The sequence below is a fragment of the Syngnathus floridae genome, chromosome 3, assembly GCF_059516105.1.
Source record: "Syngnathus floridae isolate MCC-2025c chromosome 3, RoL_Sflo_1.0, whole genome shotgun sequence".
NCBI classification, from domain to species: Eukaryota; Metazoa; Chordata; class Actinopteri; order Syngnathiformes; family Syngnathidae; genus Syngnathus; species Syngnathus floridae.
Genome location: NC_142415.1, coordinates 19,485,722 through 19,508,711, shown reverse-complemented (window position 1 = coordinate 19,508,711; position 22,990 = coordinate 19,485,722). Strand labels below are relative to the sequence as shown.

At 44.2% G+C, this 22,990-nt stretch overlaps 1 protein-coding gene across 3 annotated transcripts in view; it reads left to right on the top strand.

Annotated features, from left to right (window-relative positions):
- The first annotated feature begins 303 nt into the window (after positions 1 to 303).
- znf536 (zinc finger protein 536) overlaps positions 304 to 22,990 on the top strand; it is a 136,777-nt gene continuing 114,090 nt past the window's right edge. For 2 of the 3 annotated variants that reach the window (XM_088371468.1, XM_088371466.1), the window contains exon 1: positions 304 to 434. The gene's annotated coding sequence lies outside the window, so the exon portion shown is untranslated. Of the gene's footprint in view, positions 435 to 22,552; positions 22,627 to 22,990 lie in introns of those variants that run through there. The other variant, XM_088371470.1, reaches the window with a different exon arrangement.

Sequence of the window (22,990 nt, the reverse complement as noted above, 5' to 3'; positions counted from 1 at the left end):
AATGTCCTTTCATATGATACCAGCCCTTGTGAAATGCGCATTCTAAATGTGATGTATAAGATTCAAGAGTTTTTTATCCGCCATGTTTGAGCGTGCCAAACAAGGAATTTGACTTCGGTAAATCACAGCCTCTGTTCAACATTTAGGTGACTAACAACAACAATTCAAGAAAATTAGCACCAAATTGACCACATATACTTAAAAATAAAAAAACAATACAAAACTGACAAGAATAATACATTTCTCAGTCAAGAAAACACGAGAAGGCTTTTGTTTTGCTGTGCAGTACTCATCAGGCAGGAAGCAAAGGGGCGTGGCTACCAAGGTCATTCATGGTGGTCATGGGATACAGGAAGTGGAGAAATGTTTGTGCAACAGTAAAGAAGGAGCTTTTGATGGACTATTGATCAACCACGGATGATATTTTACACCTGGTGAGTACAAAGCTTTTTGCAGTGTGATATTGTGCTGTGTTGAAGAATGCCAGACCCTCTTTGCTTGCCATCATGTGGAATCAATCAAGTGCCTATTGAGTTGAGCATGGCTCACAGAAGCTGCTAACAGGTGCCCTCCATTGTGTCCTTCATAGCTCCAACGTATCACCCCTGAGTCCAGCTTGATACTCGTGAGCTGTCCAGTCTGTCTAGTTTGACGAGGTGGATTTGATTGGAAGGCTTTGGTGAATAAAATTTGTTTGCAGCGGCAGGGAGCTACTGTGATTATACGTAGTGACTCACTCGGCCTTCTAAATATGCTTCGAGCTACATTATCTTTGTAACTCCATTGCATCTTTGTTTTTGTTTTTTTAATGCCAATATTTTGGAACTTTATTGAGTGACGGCTTGTTTGCTAAACTCTTGGTGGTCCTTGCTAGATGAGTCGTCAGTTGAATTAGCTAGTTCGACGATTGGACGTGAAGTTTGACATCTAGTTTGTCGGTGTTACTAAAAGTGACGAAAAAAAAAGAAGGCTTTTTTTATTGTTTTCTTTATACGGTCCGTCACGACGTCGACTTTCTAATGACTTGTTGATGAGTTGCTCTTCAAGGCACAACGCTGACAATCAAGGACATTTTCTGAGAATTCAAACGTGTACTTTGACGACAGCACAAGTGGAGGTGGCAAATTGCGGCGGTTGTTTATTTTTTTTTTCCCCGTCCGACCTCAGGAAGACTGACTGACTGACGAGTGAACGCATGCGAGGAGCAGCACTCATTAATATTACACAGACTCTTCTTTGACTTGATTTCTTTTCTCCGTCTGAGCGTTGCAGGCGGCGCGAATTAAGGTGTGCAAATCACATTTTAGGCTTCAGTGTACAAAGAAGCACAGAATTGTTTTAACCTTCCCTCCTCCTCGGCTGCATATGAATATGGGCGCGCATAAATATATGTATATGTACACAGGCCTTTTATCTGGATGAATTATTTCAGGAGTTGACGCGCGCGCGTGCACACACCAACACGCAAAAAAGATTCAGTTCAATAATTTAAAAGTTGATTCATTGCGTGCTGCCGCCACATTGCTGACAAAAAGTCAATTGGTAAGATTGCCGTAGATTAGCATGCTGGCTAGCTACTGAGCTCACCTCATCTTCAGTGATAACACGTTGACATGATGCAGCAGTGTGGAAAGTATTTTTGCTCGTGAAATATGACCACTTTAAATGTCACTTTGTCACTTTACTGCTAATAGGCCATGACTTTGTCTTCTTACCCTTGTTTTTGGTCATTTTTCCTGGCATAACATGGCGACTTAATGCTCTTGATTTCTTTTTCTCCACATAAATTTACACGTAGACCATAACTTCCAAATGACACTTTTTCCCGACTCGGAATTTCTTGTCCTAAAATAATTCTTTCCCCTGTACCCTCGTTTGTGTCAATTTGTATTCCCTCGTCGTGTGTTCTGGAAAACAGTCGATTTTGACGTTCTCATATTTACATCTGATTTTTTTCTCTTTGGTAGCTGGAATTTTTTTGGAGTCAAGTAAATATGATACATTGGCGCCTCAAAAGCAGCCTCGTGATTTTTCCAAGCTGTCGTTCAGAGCAATTTCTTTCTTGATTGATTGATTTGATTGATGCTTTGACTTGTTGAACGACATACAAGTGCTATGCAGAGAAATCATCACAGTCCTCACTTGGCGTGGATTGTCAGACTAAGCACGAATCAAAGAAAATCACACATTATGTATTTAACAGGATAGATCTGCTAGCTTAACGCTATCATATAATGGCAAGTATATCACTAACGTAACGTGAATACTGACGGTGCAGCAACCCATGTAGACAGACAATCGAGCAATACTCATATTTTGTATCTTGTAGCCATTTGCCAGAATGTCACTGTATGATTTTTTTTTCTGCCCTTGATGGACTTGCGTACGAGTGCGTTAAAGGTGTTTAAATGCGTTTATTTATCACTGGCTTTAATTCGAGTGTGTATATCAGCGGCGTGGTCAGCGCCCCCGGCATGAAATATTCATGAAAGAGATGCAGAATTTATGAAAGCTTATTATTGTAAAATTGCTGATCCACTGCTGGGACGCAGCTACAGGAAAACAATGATCCCCCCCCCCCAGCCCACCCCCTCTTCGTCTTAAAATGATGATGATGATGATGATGCAGAGGGGAAACAGAAATGTGTGTGTGTGTGGGGGGGGTTCCCTGCATATTTTAATGTTAATATCATAACGTGGAAGGTTATTATTATGTATGGAAAAAGAGCAACGCTTCAAATGGAAATGGTAAATTTGAAAGGGATGCTTAAATGACCTGTTGAAATATAAAGCCACTCTGTATGTATAATAAGATTCAATATGAATCTTCTACATGTATCGTCTTGATATTTAGGGGATTTCTCATTCCAATTCATTCTTTTTAAACGGCAAAACCAACTTTGTTTATTTTATTAAACCCATTTTTGTCCTATAAAATATTTTATATTATACTTTTAATGGTAAAAATAATGTGTAGAATTGTTTTTATTGCGGCATGACCATTTTCATAAAACTAAGATTTTTTTTTTTAATTAGTCTTTCACAAAAAATGATTTGAAAATGTCTACATTGCCTTCCTCACAAAATGTCCTCACATTTACATGTACGAGCGTTTTTTGATAATATTGTGACAAGGGTCCAACCAATATGGATCCTTTTTTTCGGGCCAATTCCAATATAAAATTTTGATGAGTCATTAATCAACCAGTTCATGTACATAACATCCATAATGGATAAAATATCTTTTTGACCCCTTATCACAAAGACATGAATTACCATCCAATATTTTGTCCTTGAGTTTATTTCCCTTCCCTTTTTCTTTTTACTTTATCCCACTACCATTGTGGGTGAACAAGTTCCTCTTATTTTTCTGTTCCACTGCAAACTTTCTGTTCTGATGCTTTTGTTTCCCATATTGCATATGCATATTTGAATGTTAATGCTATATACTAAGCTGGAAGCTTGTTATTATGCATGAAAAAGAACTTGCGATGGGGGATGGCGTCAAATTTGAAGGAGATGGTGAAATGACCTGTAGAAATGTGTGTATCCACGTATTAAAATCTATAAAGCTATATTGATATAGATATATAGATATATACGTGTGTGTGTCTGTGTGCGTGTGAGAGAGAGCTCTTGGTGTTTATGGGACGGAACTAATGGTGTCGGAGGTAGGAAACGCTCCTTCCATTGGGCCGGCGCGTGATGAGATGGGTCGCTGATGGGCTCGGGGTCAAGGGTTAAGAGCTGGTTATTTTTAAGAAGGACACGAATGGGGTGTGGACACTGATTGCCTGGCCGAGCGTCCTAATTAGCAATTAGCCGCTAAATACGGCGTTCGGCGCGAGGCCCATTTAGCCGCTAATGCTCATCATTTAGGCCACGATGGAGGGAGAAGATGAAGATCGCTCCATGCCACATTGTTTCCCCATAAAACACGCACGCACACGCGCGTGCGCACACACTCGCTGCGGCTTTTCTTCTTACTTACTGCAACTTTCCTCTTTATCCCCTTCCTTGATGAGCTTCCGTTTGCTAGCAACTGGCTAATGACGATCAAGATGGCGTTTGCGTCTCAATTCAAATGATGACCTCGGTTTGAAATTTGACCCCCTGCTTCAAATAAAAAGCCAAAGCTTGAACTCCTCATTTTCAAGCAAGAGCTTTGACGAGAAGTCGCTTTGAAAACCCCAAACGACTCCAAAGGGGCGGCGGGTGTCACGTGGCGGCCACCTGACCTCGTGCGAGCAACAACGACGATGACCCAAACGAGAAAGTGTCGACGAGCGGGGCCGTGTTTGTCTCGGCCGCCATTTCCCGACGCGTCGGAACGCGTTGTGACAGGCGTGAGTGCTCGGAGGACATTCGGCAAATGAAAGCGTCCCATCAAGAAGTCAGACCTCAAAAAACAAAAAGCCATCTCGTAAATAACACTCTACGCACGCACGCGCCAGCTTTTGTTTACTTTTGGAAATAATGAGTTGTCGCTTTCCTGCAGTTTCTTGGATGTACGTGAAAAAAAATCCTTATTTGTCTTTCTATATGTATTGTCACAGACATTATGCGTGGATGGAGGGTCTGGCCCACAGCTTAAATGGCAATTGGCCTTTAATATGAAGAAAAAATCATATGCACTTGAGCATCATTGTACACGCGGCGGCCGTTTGTTTGCAAAGTCATGTTCGTGGCGTCCGCTTGAAACGGATTAGCTTTGTGTCTCAATACTTTGCTGAGCGCAAATCCCGCGAAGCCCGAGGGATCCGTGTTGTAACGTTACTGATAGCTGGGGGCCATCCTTACCCTGAGTACCCCCCCTCCCCTCCCCCGCTTTGTCAGGATGTTTCCAAGCATTTTGTCACTCCTTCCTGTCATCTCCCCCCAAAAGGATTTTGGCTGCTTTTGAGAGACAAAACGTGAGCCCCTTAATGCAACAAATAGCAGCAATGAACAAACGATAAATGGCGGAGACGTGATGGCGCTCGTCAGTCCTTTCCCTGTCATGTGGCGCCAAAGCACTTTTTTTATTTTATTAGTTTTTCGATTCTCTTTCTTAAAGCTGCCGCTTAATTTCGCGCCATCGCTTTTGTTGTCAGCGCTCGTGAATAGTTAATGCCGCGACTTTTATTGTATTTTTAGGCCACGTGAAGTCGCCCCCTGAGGACGGGCCAACGACACCGCGGGGTGTCTTTGGCGTTTTATTCCCCACGTGGCACTCGACGGTCGCCAGATTCTTTGCTTTAAACATGTCTGGGGTTTTTTTTTTTCCTTTTAATCTGTCCTTTATTGCACCGACGCGTCTCACATGCAGCTCGATTAGCAGTTTGCTTTTAAGGACGCGCAATCAGAAAAGAACTTTGATTGGGAGTCAACAATCGCAATTGGCGCTTCCATATTGGGCTGTTTAAAATTCGTGACAAGGCTTCCATTCCTTGATTACGTTGTCAGCTCGGCTTACATTAAATGTTGTCCAGTCCAGTAGTTTCTCTGCTTTTCTTCTTTTTTTATAATCAATAGAAAGTTGAGAAAGATTTGTAAGGCAACAGGGCTATGGTGCTGAAATGAGTTTTATATCAAGAGAAATGGATCAAATACATAATGTTGCCAGCTTGATTAAAATAACATTAGTTCTTCATTATTTCATAGTAAATCTGTGTGTGCGTGCGTGTGTGTTTGTTTGACTTAAATGTGTATTTTCCATGTCAGGGCAAATTCATTTTTAATGACATCTTTTTAACTCCTGTTTTTATGACCAAGTAATTTTTCAAGTTGATTCAAATAAATGCAAAAATGTATTAAGGGGCATTTTTTTAATTGTAATCAAGTTGATTGAGGAGATTTCTTGACCATATGTGCACCATAGAAGAAAGCTAAATTAAATAGAAATTTTAGGTTAGATTAACTTTACATATCATATTGTTTTTATTTTGATATAAAAACTACTTTCAATGTACAAATAATGTAAAATCACAAAAAATACATAGACGCTTATGTAAGGTTACTGCAACACATTTTAAGTATAAAATAAATACAAACATTTCAAATGAATGTAAAAAAATGGCTTGATTAATTTCACATTTTATTTATGTCATACTTTTGTGTTTGACAAAACTATATATAGCTGGCACGGACCAAGTATGAATCCATTATACATTTTGGTTCTGATCCATATAAATATGCAAATGTCCTTCTCTTCATTTTCAGTGAATAATGTATGAGTCATAATCACAAGACACACGCACGCACAAACACCCACACACGAAACGTGCGTTAAAGTAAAATAAAGTAAAAATACTCACCCTGGCCCTTAGCCGCTCGCGACATACTCTTTATGCTAGCATCGTCTTTTGACAGGGAAGTTCTCGATGCACTGTTAATACTGAAATGATTTATTGCTCGTAGCAAGCAAAAGCCACGCACGCACACACACGTACAGGGACGCACTCGCATGCCTCGGCATGCCAAGAGTCCAGAAGATGGAGGCCGTCTGGATCGGAGCGCTCCAAGAGCTTAGCGGGGAGTCCGAATTGCTCAAAGCTGACATTTGTGCTTGGAGGAGCTGCAAGCGAGCATTAACAGACAGACAGGCAGACAGACAGACAGAAGAGATTGCCCCTTCTTTTTAGGGCTCACCCCCAATAAACACAAATGTTCATCTCCTTCATCAAAGATCTTGTACATCCAAGACCGAGCCGACTGTACGTCTGCACGTGCGCGTGATATTTAATGATCTCAGGATGTTGTTAAATCACACACAGACTGATTGCTTTTATGTTCCGACTTTTATTTTTTATTTTTCCACCTGGGCCGCAGCCCAAGCAGTCGGTGTTGAAAGATTACAGAAAGACTAGCGTGTGATTATTAGAACATTGCACTGGGGAAAATCTCATCAGGGCTTTACATCCTTCTTTTGCTTCCGTTTGAACGGGAAACTACCGCCGAGGTGACAGCCGTGTAAAAAAAAAAAAAACCACTTGGCAAGGATATTCCCCGTTGAAATAAATTGAGATGATGAGCGAGAATGAAAAAGTTTGTGGCGACGACAACGGCTCGGGTGTGCGCTCGTCCAGCTCTTAAGGCTCTCCGAGCGCTTCACGTGTTCCCTACTTTGGCCACATTGGTGACCCCGACGTGATGTTGGGCCAATCAATTCCTGCCGTTTGCAGCGCACTTTGACAAGGACCAGCTGCGCATCATCTGTATCATGTCATGTTTTTTCTGCATTGTTATATTTTTACATTATATTATATATATTATTTTAATATATGACTTATTGACATACTACCTACTCGGGTATCAGCAAGCCACCGTAAAGCCCATTCGAGCAATACGATTGTAGCCATTTTAGCGGACTTGTCCTATGCTAGTCAGGTCAACCACTCACCGTGACAGGTCACACGAGAGGCAAATACAAGTGGGCGGGGCGTGTACTCTGACGTCTCGTCTGGTCATTGTCATGCGAGACGCTTACGGCTACACCCGTTAGCTCGGCTTCACCGCACGCAAACGTCAAAACAACACAAAAAAGTGAGCGAAACGTCAATCCAAATGCAAAGTTGCATTCAAACCGCTCACCGGCGCCCCCCCCCCCAGCACAAAGCTCATTTATTTTACGAGTCGAGCGTGTTTTCTTTGAATATTTATCACGCGCCGCCGTTTGATGATGCGCGTCGACGCCGCGCCTGAAAGACGTCGGACGGGATAAAAATATCTGGAGTGAGCAAATTACCCGGGGAGCCGCGACGAGCCAAATATTCCCCTTTTTCACGCCGCCTTATTTAAACAGTTCACGTCCAGATGTGGGACACGCTCAGGCGGGAAACGCAACAGCGAGCGACTGAGCCGCTCGGCACAAACAACAGAGTGAAGTAAGCAAAAATGGCGGAGAAGGCTTCCACGCCGCCGCCGATGTGTTTACTTCTCCGACTTGACTTGTTTAAAGCTCGACAAACAAATTGATTCGCACTCGTCGCCCGCCTTCATTTGTCATCACGCACAAAGTCATCGGCGCAATCGGCACGGGTGTGTTTAGTTGGACTGCAAAAAATGGCAGAGCCCTCCCCCAAGGCCAAACAATTGCAACTTGCATCATCATTAAACTCAAAGTTGATGTGAAGTTGGCCTCAACCTCGTCCAGATCCGAGCTAGCACATTAACCCCAAACTACGATAAACCGGCCCCAATCGTGAGTCGGAGAGCAATCAAAAAGAAAGGTCGGGTGCGTCTATTGTTACGGAACACAACATCGTGCGCGTCTCGAAAGAGCTGTCAAAGTGCTTTTAAACTGTTTTTTTTTTTTTTTTTTCAACCGGCAGTTGAAAAAACATTTCAAGTGATTAAATGAAAACAGGCGGGGGTTAGCGGTAGGACGAGAGCTTCGGGGTTCGGCCTCGCCCTTGTTTGGATTTGGGTGCATTGGGTGGGGCTAAGAGTAGTCTGCAGTCTTTTTTTTTTTTTTTAACGAAACGAAATGCCTCCGCAGAAAAGAAAAGAAAAGCGTGGGACGGCCGCCGATCCGATCTAAAGGCGGCTCGCTTAAATATTTGTCAGGGCCGACGTTTGTACTCTGAGAAAGGTTTAAAAAAGAAAAACACGCACACCCACATCCCTCTCCAACGCTCCTCCTTGTTTATTATTGTAAAGAGTCGGCGGGTTAGCGTGTTAACAAGAGTGTTTCTCTTTGCCTCCAATACATTCCTCTACTAATACTCCAGCTTATGTTTTTATCATCCGCGATTGTTTTTCCTGGAGGGCGAATCAAATAAAGTGTGCTTCTTTAATTCCCCTCTTAGGTGGAATGTGTGCAGCTGTGTGTGTGTGCGTGCGTTTGTGTTGCTTCCACTCAGGGCACTTTGTGTTGATTGCTGGCTGTGAGCATGAGAAGCATGCGGTGCTGCAAATAATTGTTCTTTTCATGCTAAGAAAGGCCATATCAATTAAGGCTGAATAGTCTCCTTAGTTATTAGAGTACAGCTCAGTGGTTTGCCGTCACTCGTATCGCTCGCTTCCTGCCGTGCGTGCGTGCCTGTCAAGTTCTTACGCCGACATGAAAAATATTTGTGAGTCAGCGAGTCGCGGTGGCCAATGCGGGAAACGACGGCAATTAAAAGAAGCGCTCAAAGACGCGCTTCGCTCAAAGACACCGCTGGGCTTCTTCGCTCGATTATGTCGAGGGAAAATAAGATTGAGAAGAAGTCACGTGTTCTAAAGTTCCACAAGTAGCGTGTTTTTGATGGGACTAGCTTAGCGGTCAAATAGAAGGCCTACTTTGCATACCTATGCTAGTCGTTACGCTCATCATGCTAGTGATGCTAGTCAGTCGTCATGCACAAGGAAGTTGTTTTGTAGGCAACTAGTCCCGGCATAGTGGTTTTTTTGAGTCACATCTTCCGACCCCTTTGTACATTCCCCCAAATATTCAACAATGAAGACTTTTTATTGGAAGTTCAGCGCATCCAAAGCACGTGCTGCTTTCCAGCGCTCCACTCGCTGCGTGTGAAAAATTCAACCGATATTTGGGAGTCTCGGCGGGCGGCATACGGGGAAAAAGGAAAAGACGGCAATTAAGAAAAAAAAAAAAAAACAGAGTTACAAGACCTGACTTGTCGGCTTTTAAAAGAAGTCGTTGGCGGATGCTTGAAGCCGTTTCTCCTCTTCTTCTTCTTTGGTGCTCGATTATGCGGCGCTGCCTGGGGACTCGGGGTTCCCAGGGCGCGAGTCGTCTTTTATTGAAAATAAATGGTGCGTTTGAAATATCCACAAGTAGGTGCCAGAAATAGACCGAGAGCGGAGACGCTAACAAAAATAGATGCCGTTCGGAGCAAGCGTGAAATGAAGCGCACAATGCGACACAACGCAGCAAGTAATCCCGTTAAGACATGTTAAGGGCTTGCTGCTCACTGTAAGGCAGATTAGTTCAACGCCAGGAACTGCGACCATTGTGCTTAACTGTGGCACGAAATTGCCAGCGGTGCAGTTCATGCAAAACAAAACAAGTCAATCGGTCGTCAAAAGTAGTCAGATGAAGACCATGCTAGCTCCAGCCGCGCGTGTAGCTACGACAACCTCGCTGCGATTGTAAGAAAACTGCAAAATATCCGACAAGCAAATTTCCTTTGGAACTTGAAGTCAAAAGATCAACGGCCGGATGGGAGCATGAATTAGAGCCGCCAATACAATCCAAAAGAAGCAAGCTCTGTATTATTTGTATATTTGGAATAAAAAATATATATATAATTACTGTATGAAAACCTTCCAGACACTTCTCAACAAAAAGTTGTCGTGATCTCATGCGCCAAAGCCGTCGGTCCCGATTTGATCTGGACTCGAAGAAGCAAAACGTTTTATTATTGCCATCGAAAAAAGAACATTTCATCTTTTTAACTGGCGCGCTCTTTATGATCTTTTAACTGCTGCCGCTGTTTTACGCTTTGTGCGCTTTTATGACGCGCCTGCTTTATTTACTTTTATGTTCCCCTATGGCCGTTTTAGTCCGAGATCAAATCAAATACATCTCAGCGGAAACTGCAAAAATGATTCATGTTTTTTTTCTCTTCTCCATTCCATAACTAGTTGTCAACTGTGTGCCACGAGCACTGCTAGTGGCGTTAAAAAGTTCAACTTGGACGTTTGACGTTGGGCTCACCTGGAACGTGGTCGCAAGACGCAATTTTGGAAATATCCAAATTGCTCATCTGACTGCTTTTTTTAGCCATTTCCACTCACCGGCCATTAAATGCAATTAAATTGACATCTTTGCATTTGGGGGGCAAACTATCTCAAGCTATTAGTTCACGATCAAATCTATTGTTTTTTTTTTAATTCCAAACTTTGAATATTAAGGCAAGTCGTAGTTGGTGTTAGTTTTACAGGGAGGACCCAAGGTCAGTTACGTAGAGAAGAATTCATTTTTGTTAAAAAAAAAGAAGGGAAACAAAAGTTTGACTTTAACAATGAAACTTGTTTTGTGTTATAATGTAATCTTTTTTTTTTAATTTTGGCAATACACAAGTGAACATCGTCAAAGGCCGTCACAGCGGTGGCCGTCAGCGCCGGAAGACATCTTGTTTGCGCGTGACAACGTGGCCGTGATCAAAAGCGCCGTTAGCTACGGGAGGCGGGAATTAGGCGCCGTCTAATGAGACGCTTTTTATTTTGTCCAGGTTTTTTCCGCAGTTTGTCGTTTTTTTTAATGCGACCAACGTCGGTTTGATAGCGGGCCTGTTGAATCTGCCGGTCGTCAACACGCGTCAAGCTGAAATGAATATTCCTCACCTGTCGGCCGCTGTTGACTTGCCTTGTTTGGATTTCCCAGCGGGGAGGGAAAACTAAAGGCGCGTATTTACTTTTAATTGAAAGGAAATTAAAGATGCATGTGACAAAGCCGAGCGGGCCGTGATGGCTTTTGTTTAAGACGGATCTCATAAAGAAAACCCCCCGCCGATAATGACGGCGTGGAGAAGAAAAAAAAAAAAGAGAGAGAGAGAGAATCTTGGACATTTCTCCAAATACAATTACCTCGCCGTCACCTGATCCAATCAGAGGCATTTGCATTCTGTTTGCGAGCAGCCTTCCGTGAACCGGTAAACAAGGCGGGCGGGCGGGCGAAGAAATCTGATGTGTTTTCACGCTTTACGCCGCCTCCTCTGTTTGCTACACTTTATTGGGAATATTTGAATTCCTCTGAATTGATAAGTCAACGTTCCAAAAGAGGCGAGACGGGAATATTAGCGTTATGTTTGGAGACAGCTGTTGTTTGAATATTTGACGGGCTGTGATGTGTACTTAAGGACGTATCAAAGAAGCGCCGCCACTTTGGGGGGCCCGGGAGGGGGGGGCGTCGCTGGCGCCGTGACAACAAAGCATCAGACGAGCTCGGATAGTCGGCGGGAATGTTGCCTTCTAATCCTTGCCCCTCTCTCCTCCGGCATGCTTGACACTGGACTCACGCGGCGTTGGCACAGACTCGCTTTTAAATGACACGCGGTGCCGAAATGCGCCCGCTTTTACAGCTAAACAAAAAAAAAAACTTTATATATACGTATATATCAAGGCGACACTTTTGTTTTGGCTTAAAGAGGCAAAGGCTTCCATGTTCAAATTGTGCCAGTCATCCATTCTCTCCATTTTGCAAATATATTCCCAAAATTCACGGCATCTCGCTTTTCAAATTTGTCAATGCAAATATTTGTACTTTTTGCACGGAATTCCATTCCTTTCTCACGTGACCTTGGACAAAATAGTGTGATGTCATTCCCGTTCCCCTCTTTTGGGACCCGACAGCACGTGCTGATAATTTCCAATTTTTCGTCAGCATTTTTAATCGCTAAAACTTTTTTCAGGCATTTCCTTCCACGAACCTGCCTGCACTCAGCACGGCACTCGATTTATTTTTGAATACAAACGTCGACTATTGGCGAGCTTCTGAAAGATGTGATACCAGTGTTAACCTCAAGGTGACCGACATTGCTCACCGGCGCCTTAATTAATACATTTAAATCAAAAATAAACCTTTGCATGAAGTTGACTTATCGTATTTTCGTATTGTATGTTTTTTTTCTGTGAATGAAAATGTAACATCCTCATGGATGTTCAGGTTAATCTTTGTGAATCATTTTGGAAGCGCGCCTCTAATTAGCATCTAATTAGCATCCGTCGTCACGCTCTTGGCGTGGACGCCGTTCGTCGGGATCCAAGTGCGGGCTGGACAGCTGAGGAGGGTTCAAAGTTCGCGACTATCTATTCTCCACCATCACACCTCCTCCCACCCTCATCATCCTTTAGGCCAGATCATCAAGTAGCGCCAATGAGCTCAAAACATAGACAAATATAAAATATAGCCGCATGAGGAAGAAAAGACATTTCATATGAGGACTATCAGATGAAAACGTTGTCAAAAAGAATTTGCAATAACGGCATTGGCTCGAATTGGATCAAAACAAAATAAGAGCCAACTGTTGTCAACTGGCTCCAAGCCCTTTGACGCTGGCTGCCCGTTAAAAGGCAGCTTTTGCTCATGTGACTGCGTAGAAGCTGCAGACAATGTTCTTGTTGAAAGCAGTCTATCTCCCCTTGACGATGATGTCATCGAATTATCGGAATGCGGGCGCTTACAGTCGCAGTTGTGTGTAAACGACAGGTAGAAAAACTCAACATTGATTTATTTATTTATTTATTTTTTGCATCATTTTGCAACATTACAAAAGTATGTACAATATTCTTATCGCGAGCTAACGACTAATGTTAGCAGTAGCATTTCGGGACATTTTCCACCAGGAATCATTTTTCAAACAAATAACCATCAATAACAATATCAATCAAAATAATGGTGTGAAGCGTGCATAGGAAGCAAGCATGTTGCCATTGGAAAGTGACGAAAGTAACCCTAACCCTAACCCCCCCACCTCTGTTGCATTTAAAAACAGCTACTGCATCAAACTTGTAATGATTCTCATTCGAAGCAAGTCAAAGTCACGGCAGGAAATCTTCTAATTACAGCTTCCTGTCTTTTCCAACTGGTCCTATGGTCAACGCCCCCACCCTTCCTTCTTCTTCCTGTATGAGTGCGTGTCCTTCTCTCCTCTCTCCAACTTCTGTTGTGTAACATGGTAGAACATGTCAATCCAGATCAGCGCAATGAAATCAAACCCAACCTAAACAGCCAAGCCAACAAAACAAAGGAGCAAACCACGCTGCCGAGCAGAACCCGACGTGATCACATCCATTCACAACGTGACAACCAATCAAAGAATGGGGTTCCGTGTGCCATTGGAGCGACAATCCAATCGATGTCACTTCCCACTTTAGTCTTTTTGTTATTTTGCTCTTCTTCTTCTTCGTCTGTCTGTCTGTCGGCGGGTTGTCGTAAAAACTCGTCTTGCCACTCGGGATAGTGTTTAAACGGAGGTCTCATGCAAAATGAATACTGGGTGGCACATTTTATTGAAGTATGATTTAAAGAAGGGGAGGGGGGGGCTGAGGCGAGAAGGCGGTGGGGGGTGAAAATGATGAAAATGCGGGACAGGCAGCAAAGAAGCCGACGAGGAGGAGGAGGAGGAGGAAGAGGGCGTTTAGAGGAAGAGATCTTGTCATAAATTATTTTACTCATACGCGGCGGCCCTGCCGATGTATGTTGCGTGTGTGAATAATGCATGGGGCCGACGCCGCATAATTAGGACAACAACGCTATTCTCTTCTTCCTCCTCCTCCTCCTCCTCCTCCTCCCGGTGTGTGTAATGGATGAAGAAGCCTCCTGATTGATCTGTGAAGAAGCTCTCTAAATGGCCTTCAAGTTCTCCCGTTCTTTGTCATATCGCAGCTAAATGATACGGGCTGTCAAACTAACAAACTAATTCAGACCCATGCAAACCAAACCAAGTCAAACCAGCCCGTCAAGGGCAAATTTAATATTACACCAAACCAAAGTACCCAACAAATTGCAAAAAACAAACCCAATGGAAGCAAACAAACCAAAGTAATCCAAATTAAACTAAAAAGCATACCAGACCAACAGCGCAGCAAAATCAACGCAACTGACCAACAAAAGACAACTGAAATGACCTAACCCTAACCCTAACCCTAACCCAACCAAAATAAGACAAACCCAAGTCATCATAAAAATCCCAAATAATTAAATATGTAAGTGCGAAAAACCACAGCCAATCAGCCAAACCTGTGGCCCTCCTCATCCTCATTCTTCTCATGTGTGATTGGATGAAGAAGCTTGTCAATGGCCTTCAAGTGCTCCGCAACATTCCCATCCTCCTATTTGTCATATCCAAATGATGGTGGCCGCCATTCCGACGCTCATCAGCATTTAGGCGGCAAATAAGCTAAAGGTAATGTAGGGCGGAAAAGGCGGCTAATGCTAATGCCTGCTAGTTTTGCACATTCATCATGGGCCGTCGTCACGGCGATTTGTTTTGGGGCTTTTGCTCGCGGTCGTCCATCCTAACGCAAAGTGACGCCAAGACACAGCAAAGTAGAGGAGCTTACTATTTCATGTGTGTGTGCGTTTGCAGATAACACCTTTTTTTCCTCTTTTTTCTTTTTTTTTTTTAAGGAGGAATTGCCTTGAAGCATTATCCCCCAGACAGGCTACACGGCTAATCTAGCGCTTTGAGCCATTACGCTACATTTATCTCTGACCCCTCTCCCGCTCCATCATTGCACTTTAAAGTCCATAAAAGTGTGTTTAGACAAAGATGAAGGCATTACCTGCTCGCTACTTAGCCCCCCCCACACACACACACACGGGATATTAAATATCCTTTATCTCAAACGGGGGGCGCTGTAAGCCGATATCTCTGCGGGCCCGCGGCTGATAGCGCACACACACTCAGGTGTAATAAATACACACTCTCAAAAGCACGATCTTATTTATTTGCTAAGGACAGATAGAGTTGCAAAGTCACAGCGGGCAGACGGGGAAGATAATCGGACACACCTCGCCGAGGCGCCCGTGGCACACGCACCCAACCCGAAACCAAAGAGCCAAGCGATGCTAAATCAGACCAAAGGGATACAACGCAAAATAAAACGAGCCAACCGAGTTAAACAAACCAAAGCGGTCGGATTGGGCCACTTTTCATGACCTTTAATTACAGTTGAAATGTATGATGTGGAAAAATGCTCAGCCTTGTATATTTACTGAGGTCTGCATCATCGCTATCATCTCGGTGTCATTGGTATCGTCAAGATCACTCGTTTCAGAGAGTTACGAACTATCCATTTTGCCGCTATCGTTGGTATCATCACCGTCCTTGGGATCTTGGGTAAGGTTAAATCACCAGGATCATCCGTATCATCATTCATCTCCTCAGCGCAGTATCGCCAGCGTCATCAGTTGTCACCAGTGTGTGTCATGGTCGTATCCTCCATGCGATCCTTATTGTCATTGTGACAGCGTCACTGATCGAGTCCGTATCAGCGGTGGCTTCATTCCGGAGGATCACCTATGCGTCCTCTGTATCATTCGCGGGCATGGGCGTAGACGCGCTACATTAAAGAAAAAAAGAAAAGGAAAAAAAACGAGGTTAGCGCAGGAGACCCACTTTTCTCCAGGTTCCCCCTCGCTAGCGCAGCCCCCCCTCTTGCGGCGCTCCCCGTCACCTCTCCAGCTTTCATTACCTCTCAGAGGGCAGGCGGAGCTGGGCGGCCGGGGAGACGTTCTCGCGCCCGCCGTCCCCCGAGCGGCGGTGGCGGGGGTCAATCAGATTAACCTATAGCGCCTTTCTTCCTTCATTACGCACTCCAAATTACACCTACTAAGAAGACACCAGGGCCCCCTCCGCCAGCGCCTGCCTTCATATATGGGCTGATATCTATTTAAAATCTAATCCCTCTGGGTGGATTTCCATTTGTCTTACGTTCCTGCCTATTGCCCGGAGGAAGGTGCTGCAACCTGGGCTCCTGTGCAAATTAACTTCACATTTATCATCACTCCAGACGCAAGCAGAGCCGCAAAACTCCAGCCCAGTGGCGTTCCAGCCGGATTTGCCTTGACGTTGACGTGAAGCCGGCGTCTTGAACCGCGCGCGACTCCATAAGCCTCGACGCTTCACGTTCCGCTCGCTTCTCTCGGCCAGGTTTCAATCTGCGTGAGAAAAAAAATGACGGCCTTAGTATTGTGAACGCAGATGTAAGCGGCGTCCATGTTGTAAACAAGAGCTGACGTTGACACTTGAGATAAACAAAGTTTGTTTGGAACAAGAGCAACGCCATATACCAAGTGGGGGAAACATTCCGGGGATCAAAAGTTGTTTAGAGAAAGAAAGTTCATTTCTCTTTTCCCCAAAGTTTGTTTTTCGATTTATCAACTTGTGTGCGCTGATGGGCCGACGTCACCGTTGGCTGCCGTTGGATGCGTGCAAACGGGCAGTATGATTCCTTGGTTCGGTTCGGGCTGCCGCTTTTTGAAACCACAACGAATCGCTTCAAAATATTGCAAGTCTCCAAATCACACGGCACACGCTTCATGTCCGTCACGTGAATTTCGGCCAGCTCTATTTTGCACTCAACTGAGCTTTGGCTTTTTGCACCTGCAAGAGCGAGCGCGCGAAGGCTCGGCCTCCCGCTAACGTTAGCGCGTGATGCTATATGGGCGCTTCCCGGTTATGAATAGCCCCCGCTGAAAGGTCAGCGCCATGACAATGGCGTGATGGATCTGAGCCGCGGCCAATTAAAGAAGGACGCCCGGCACGTTCGTTTGCGTACGGTGTGGCTCGGCCCACTTTTTTTTTTCTTTTTCTAATTCCCTCAATTATTCACCTTTGCGATGAGGGCGCTCGTTAGCAACGCTGCCAGATGAGCTAAGGTCAACACGCGCAAACTTTAACAACTTTAGCTTGCTCACAACAATGCGCACACACACAGTGCAAGCTGCGTTGAGGAAAGTAGGACACACACACAGTCGGGTCATGAATAAGAGGAAGCCGACTTTTTCTGCGCATTATTTGACCCTTTGAAACTGGCAGCAGCCCGATGAGTTTCCTTCCTGGCCCGCTCTCACTTTTTAAGGCCACCTTTAGTTGAACTTGCTTCTTTCTTTTTTTTTTTTTTTTTTTCCCCCGACTCCTCTCGCTGCCTTCCCCGCTCGTCTTGTGTATCCAGTCCGGAATTATAGATGAGGATAATAATAATAATGTCATTTTGTAGCGGAATCTTAGTCATTACCTGCAGTAAAGTGCTTCTAATTGATACCAGCAGAGAGATAATGATTACAATGCCCTCCAGGAACATATTATTGCAATATTAACCTTTGTATATACTTTTATGCAGAGGACCGGGGCACATTAAGGGACGTGTAAATCTTACTTGTGCGCCGTAATGCCATTAGAAAGCAACGGAGAGCGGGAGGTGTGCCCTTTGCTTGATTAAGTGCGTCCGAGGCTCTGCGGCCATCTGCGGAAAATGGATGATGCGCCGCTGCAATCTCACTGGCTCACATTTACGCCTTATGGACTTTTGTGTGCGCCGTGGAAATTAAGGGAAATTAATTTACGCTCCCAAAAATTCAAGTGGAAAGGGCCGACGGCATTGTGAAGCAAATGTGCTGCTTGTATTTTTTTTATTTTTATTTAAATAGTCTCTTTGTTCTTGGTCAGTTTTTATATTTAGCATTTTTTATTGAAATTTTAATTACGTTCAATGTTCCTATTTTATTTATTCATATTTAGCATAATTTTTTATTGCAAATTTAATGACACTCTACGTTCGTATTTTCAAATTATTTGTACTGTGGTGTTGCATTTTTCTTTGTAATTTTAATTTGATTTTAGTGTGACATCACACTGATGTCATGACATGCTTATGTGTGTGTGTGTGTGTGTGTGTTGCTGTACTTGCACAGCTGCAGTGGCACACTTTACCACAAATAGTTACAATTGCCGCAAAACAAAAGTATAGATTTAGCGCCTTACGCTTTTGAAAAATGTCAAAACGTAAATGAGTGGGGCGACACAGAAAACCAGAGCGACTTCATTCAACAATAAACCTTTCGATTTAGTGTGAAACCTGTTTGACGCACACTGTCGGAAAAGGAGACATTCTTTTATACTTATTTTTACTTTGATAATTTAAAGTGAGAAGCAGCTTTAGTTTGTCCTTGACACGTCCACTTGGAAAGTTGCGGACATTTTCAGAGCCAGGCAACCTTGAGTGGCTCCACTCAACACCCCCTCCTGTTTTTTTTTTGTTTTTTTTCTCTTTACTAGCTTATTTCTTTTACTGTCTTTCTTTTTTACGAAGCTGTCATCTGCCCTCCCCCCTCTTTTTTGTTGTTGATTTTGCCCCATAAAACACTTTCCAGCTGGATGTTTCAAATGAGCCGCGATTCCATGAGCACGGTCGAGGCGTATTCTTTCACTCTGCGTCCCTTGAAATTCAAGATTTATTAAGTATCTTAGCATGTTGGGTTTTTTGGGGGGCGTATCTTCTGCTTGCGTCAAAAACAACTCAACTGAAATACCATCATAGAAATGGTCTGAAACTTTAAAAACGGACCATCTTGGTCTTCACTTTGTGTTGCACGTTACTGCCACCTACTGGCCTGGAGTGCAACTTCAACTCATTTACATATTTACCAAAAACGTACTTTTACGAACCACATTATTTTTCACGAATCTCAATGTACACACATAATGATGTGGTCACAAAAACCAAGGAAAAGAAAAGAAAAAAAAAACGAACCTTTTAGTGCTGACCGTAAAAAATGTGTATGAAGTATGCAGCTGACAAATCTAGTGGATGAAAATCCTCCTAGCACCAACGATGTTCTTTCTTAGCGCCCATCTTCCCAGCGGGAGATCAATGTCATCCCGCGAGAAGCAGGAAGCGGACACAAGAAAGGGCCACGGGAAGCCGGGAGCAATCGCGTGCGTCCAGCGGAGGGCGACACGGCTCTCCGGCTTGTAATTATGTGCTAATAGCCACCGAGGAGGTCATTTGCCGCCATTAGGCAGCGCCTGTAGGTCGTTAGCGGCCCGCAGCATCAGCCGGCCTCCTTAATGCTCCCCGCGAGGCCGTTAGCGCGCTGTCGCCGGCCAGCTAGCTGCCTTGTTAGCGCCATTAGCAAGCAATTGATAGCTAATAGTAAAATCTGACGGCGGCGACGGCGCCGACCCGGGCAGCGTGATCCAGAAACTGGAAAGAAGAACCAGATGACTCGTGATATTTGTTTGCCTAGCGAAGATTTCAGACTTTGAATACGACTGGACGCTCAAGGCTCCATCGCCGACGTGAGAAATAACCCGGCCCAGTTGAAAGTTTCGCCATGGGCAAACATTTTGACTTTGTTTCAGGTTACTTGCCTCGCCCGAGGTTACGGCAGCTCGGCCGTCGTGTTTATAATCGTAACCGCTCGCTCCTGACCGGATCATCAAAAATATATAAACACGCTGGAAACCGGAAATGAACAAGTTCTTCTCCTTGCTCCTGATGCCAACTAGTAAGATGACCACATAATTACGGGGTCCTTCATCTGTGCAGTAAAAACTTAGCAGCAGTTGGACATCGCCATATCCCAAATGAAGCCAGGCTCTCCAGCAAAAGAGGGCGAGTTGGACAAAATGAATGGAAGGACCAATGGAAGTGGGCAACATCAAATGCAAATGGCCGCTTGACCCCAAAATGGGAGACATTTCAGCCTTGGCCTCTTCGCACTTCTTGGGTCGATGTAGCCATGCCACCAAATGTCATGGGGCTAAGTCAGGACATTTAAAAAAAAAAATACCTAAGCTTCCTTCCGACTGTTTGTGTGTGCGTGTGTGTGTTAATATAGCGTCGGCATTGATTTGGTGTAAAAATAAAAAAGTAATCCAATCATAATCCTTAAGCGGATTGTCTAGACCTCCCGTGCGGAACAATTGCTGGTCAATTGAAGTCAGCTGTTTCCTTTTAGATTTGATATCATCTTCACACGGGTGCTCGTCCTTGTGAGATTCTCGTGATTTGTATTAAAACCTTCTAATTATTGTGGGATACTTTCTGGGCACCAGCGGCGAATCTTTAAAAGGAGACAGTGAAGCTCGACAGGGTGGATGGAGGAACGTTTGTACCGATCAATGTATATTTATGTAGAAGCTGACCTTTTGGGGGTAGGGGGGGGGGGGGGGGACAATCTCCACTTGGTAGTTTTGATGCTTAAAGCACAATATGGCGTTTTTAAGTCCGACACTCAGGTGGCATTGTGTCAAGTTTCCTCTCCGACCTGCGTTCCCATCGCCGGCGCTTTGTGTGACCTGTCATCTGCTCAAAGAATCTCTGCTCGCGCTTCAAAAGGAGGCGAGTAGGCGGTGTTCATCCATGGAGAATCGGCCAAAGGGACCCCCTTAGACCCCCCCCCCTCCAAAAAAAAAAAACAGCGCTATCAACTCCATAGACGTGGTCTATTGCTGTTATTGACGCTTTCACACTCGCTGGCTGGCTCGCTCTTGTCGCTCCGTCGGGATCAAAAAAAGACATTTCAGAGCATCCCGGGGAATTCCCCATCAGCTGTTTAAAAGCACAGCGTGGATGGAGGGCTTCTTTAGGGTCCTCCCTCATGTCTGTCACACGCACACGTGCACCCACAAAGTTTGGAGCACTTGTATTTTATAAAATTGTTCAATTGAAACCGGACTTAAAAACAAAAGCAAAATCTTTTCACTCACACATACACACAAACCTAGTATATATTTATAGCTCATCACTTTATCAGGCATATCAAATGCCCTTACAATGATTGTTGATTGACGCTTGGTTGGGCTTATTCAGCTGTTTGTAATATTTTGCTTCTTCCTTATTTGGCTAAAACCCAGACGGTCACAATGTTAGGAACAGCTGCAAACGAAATAAACTTGGAGAGCGGGTGCAAAGAAATACCCCAAAAGTTGGAACAGCCCATTTCTCGTCAAATTCCGAGAACAAAGCAAAAACACATAGCCAACAATTCAATGAATGCGTGAGTATTAAAGTTAGCGTGGTTCTTTTTTGTTGTGCATCAGCGTTTCATTCTATCCGTTTGACAATAACAAACACACATTTGTGGAAAAAAACAACTTCAAAGTATCATGTTTCTGCTTTATTTTATAAATATATCATATTTATGATTGCTTTCACATTTGTAGTTGCTTCTCTTTTACTCAGTTCCATAGTAAGAATGTTTGATGCCACATACGTATGTATTTAACATTTATTAGGATCATAATACGTAGGTCATTTCCATATCTGCCATTATACAAGTCAGTATAGTCCATCCCTCCCTCCCTCCCTCCCTCCCTCGCCTTTCTCTTTCTCTCTTCAGAGTGTGTGTGTGTGTCTGTGTGTGTGTGGGGGGGGGTATGAATATGCCCCCCCTCTTTCCCCCCTTTTACAGCTATTATGTGTGTGCACTTCCGAGTGCAATCCGATCGACATTTTGACTCGTGCGCGCAGCCGTGTGAACCCAGCGTGCACGCGCAGCGGTGACAGTGTGTGTGCGTGTGTGTTTTATGAAAAATGATATTGTGTGCGCGCGGGCGCGAGAATGAAAGAGACGCCCTCGTCCTTCTCCTTCTCCACATCATCATCATCATGATATCATCCCTCCACAAAGCCCCCCATTCATCCATTCATTCATTCTGGGCCTGGCGCGTGCACGTCTGCATAATTGCATTATTGAGCTTGAAAACTGCGCGGTCTCGTGCGCGTCTACGTGTACTTTTCTTTATAGTAAAACTAAAGTTGCTTGCAAAAGTGTTCCTGAGAAAATCAAGATTTTAGTTGACTTCAACACCAAGCGTTATCATATGTTACTAATCATAACACATCAGATTTGACTGAAATTATGATTTTTTATTATGATTATTATTAAGGCATCGGGGGGAAGAGTGTGTGTGTGCGCGCGCGTGTGTGTGCGAGTGTGTGTGTGTGTGTACATGCATAGTCGAGGCGGCTTATTTACATGAAATACGCCACAAGGTTACAGTTCGCGCGCACACACATTTATACACAGATATGTATTCGTCCGCACGCACGCACGCGCACGCATACGTACGCTCGTCATCTGGAGCGCTCCGGACTTGTTTAAGCGCGCGGTAAGGCGCCACACGCACGACCTCCGGACTCTTCTTCTTCCTCTTCTTCTTCTCTTTTTCTTCGAAACGGTCAAAGGTAAGAAATGCCACTTTCGCTCTTGTTTAGTTTTTGTTTTTTTTTCAAGGGAATTTTTTAAGGGCTGTCTCGCGTGGTGTCGTGGGAACATAAAACGCGAGAGGACGTGCACGAGCGCCGCACAATTTGCAATTAGTAACACCTTTTAAAAAACAACAACCGGAATACTAAAGGTCAAAAAAAGAAAATGGATTTGTTTCGCCCTCACTCCTGGTTGCTTCTCTCGTCCGTGCGGAGGATTGCCGGTGCCGACGGTTGCGGAGGCTCGATCCACGGGACACGCGGAGGAAGGACGGGAAGATAGCGAGCGGGAGAGAGAGAAAGAGAGGGAGGGAGAGAGAGAGAGGGAGGGAGTGAAGAGAGC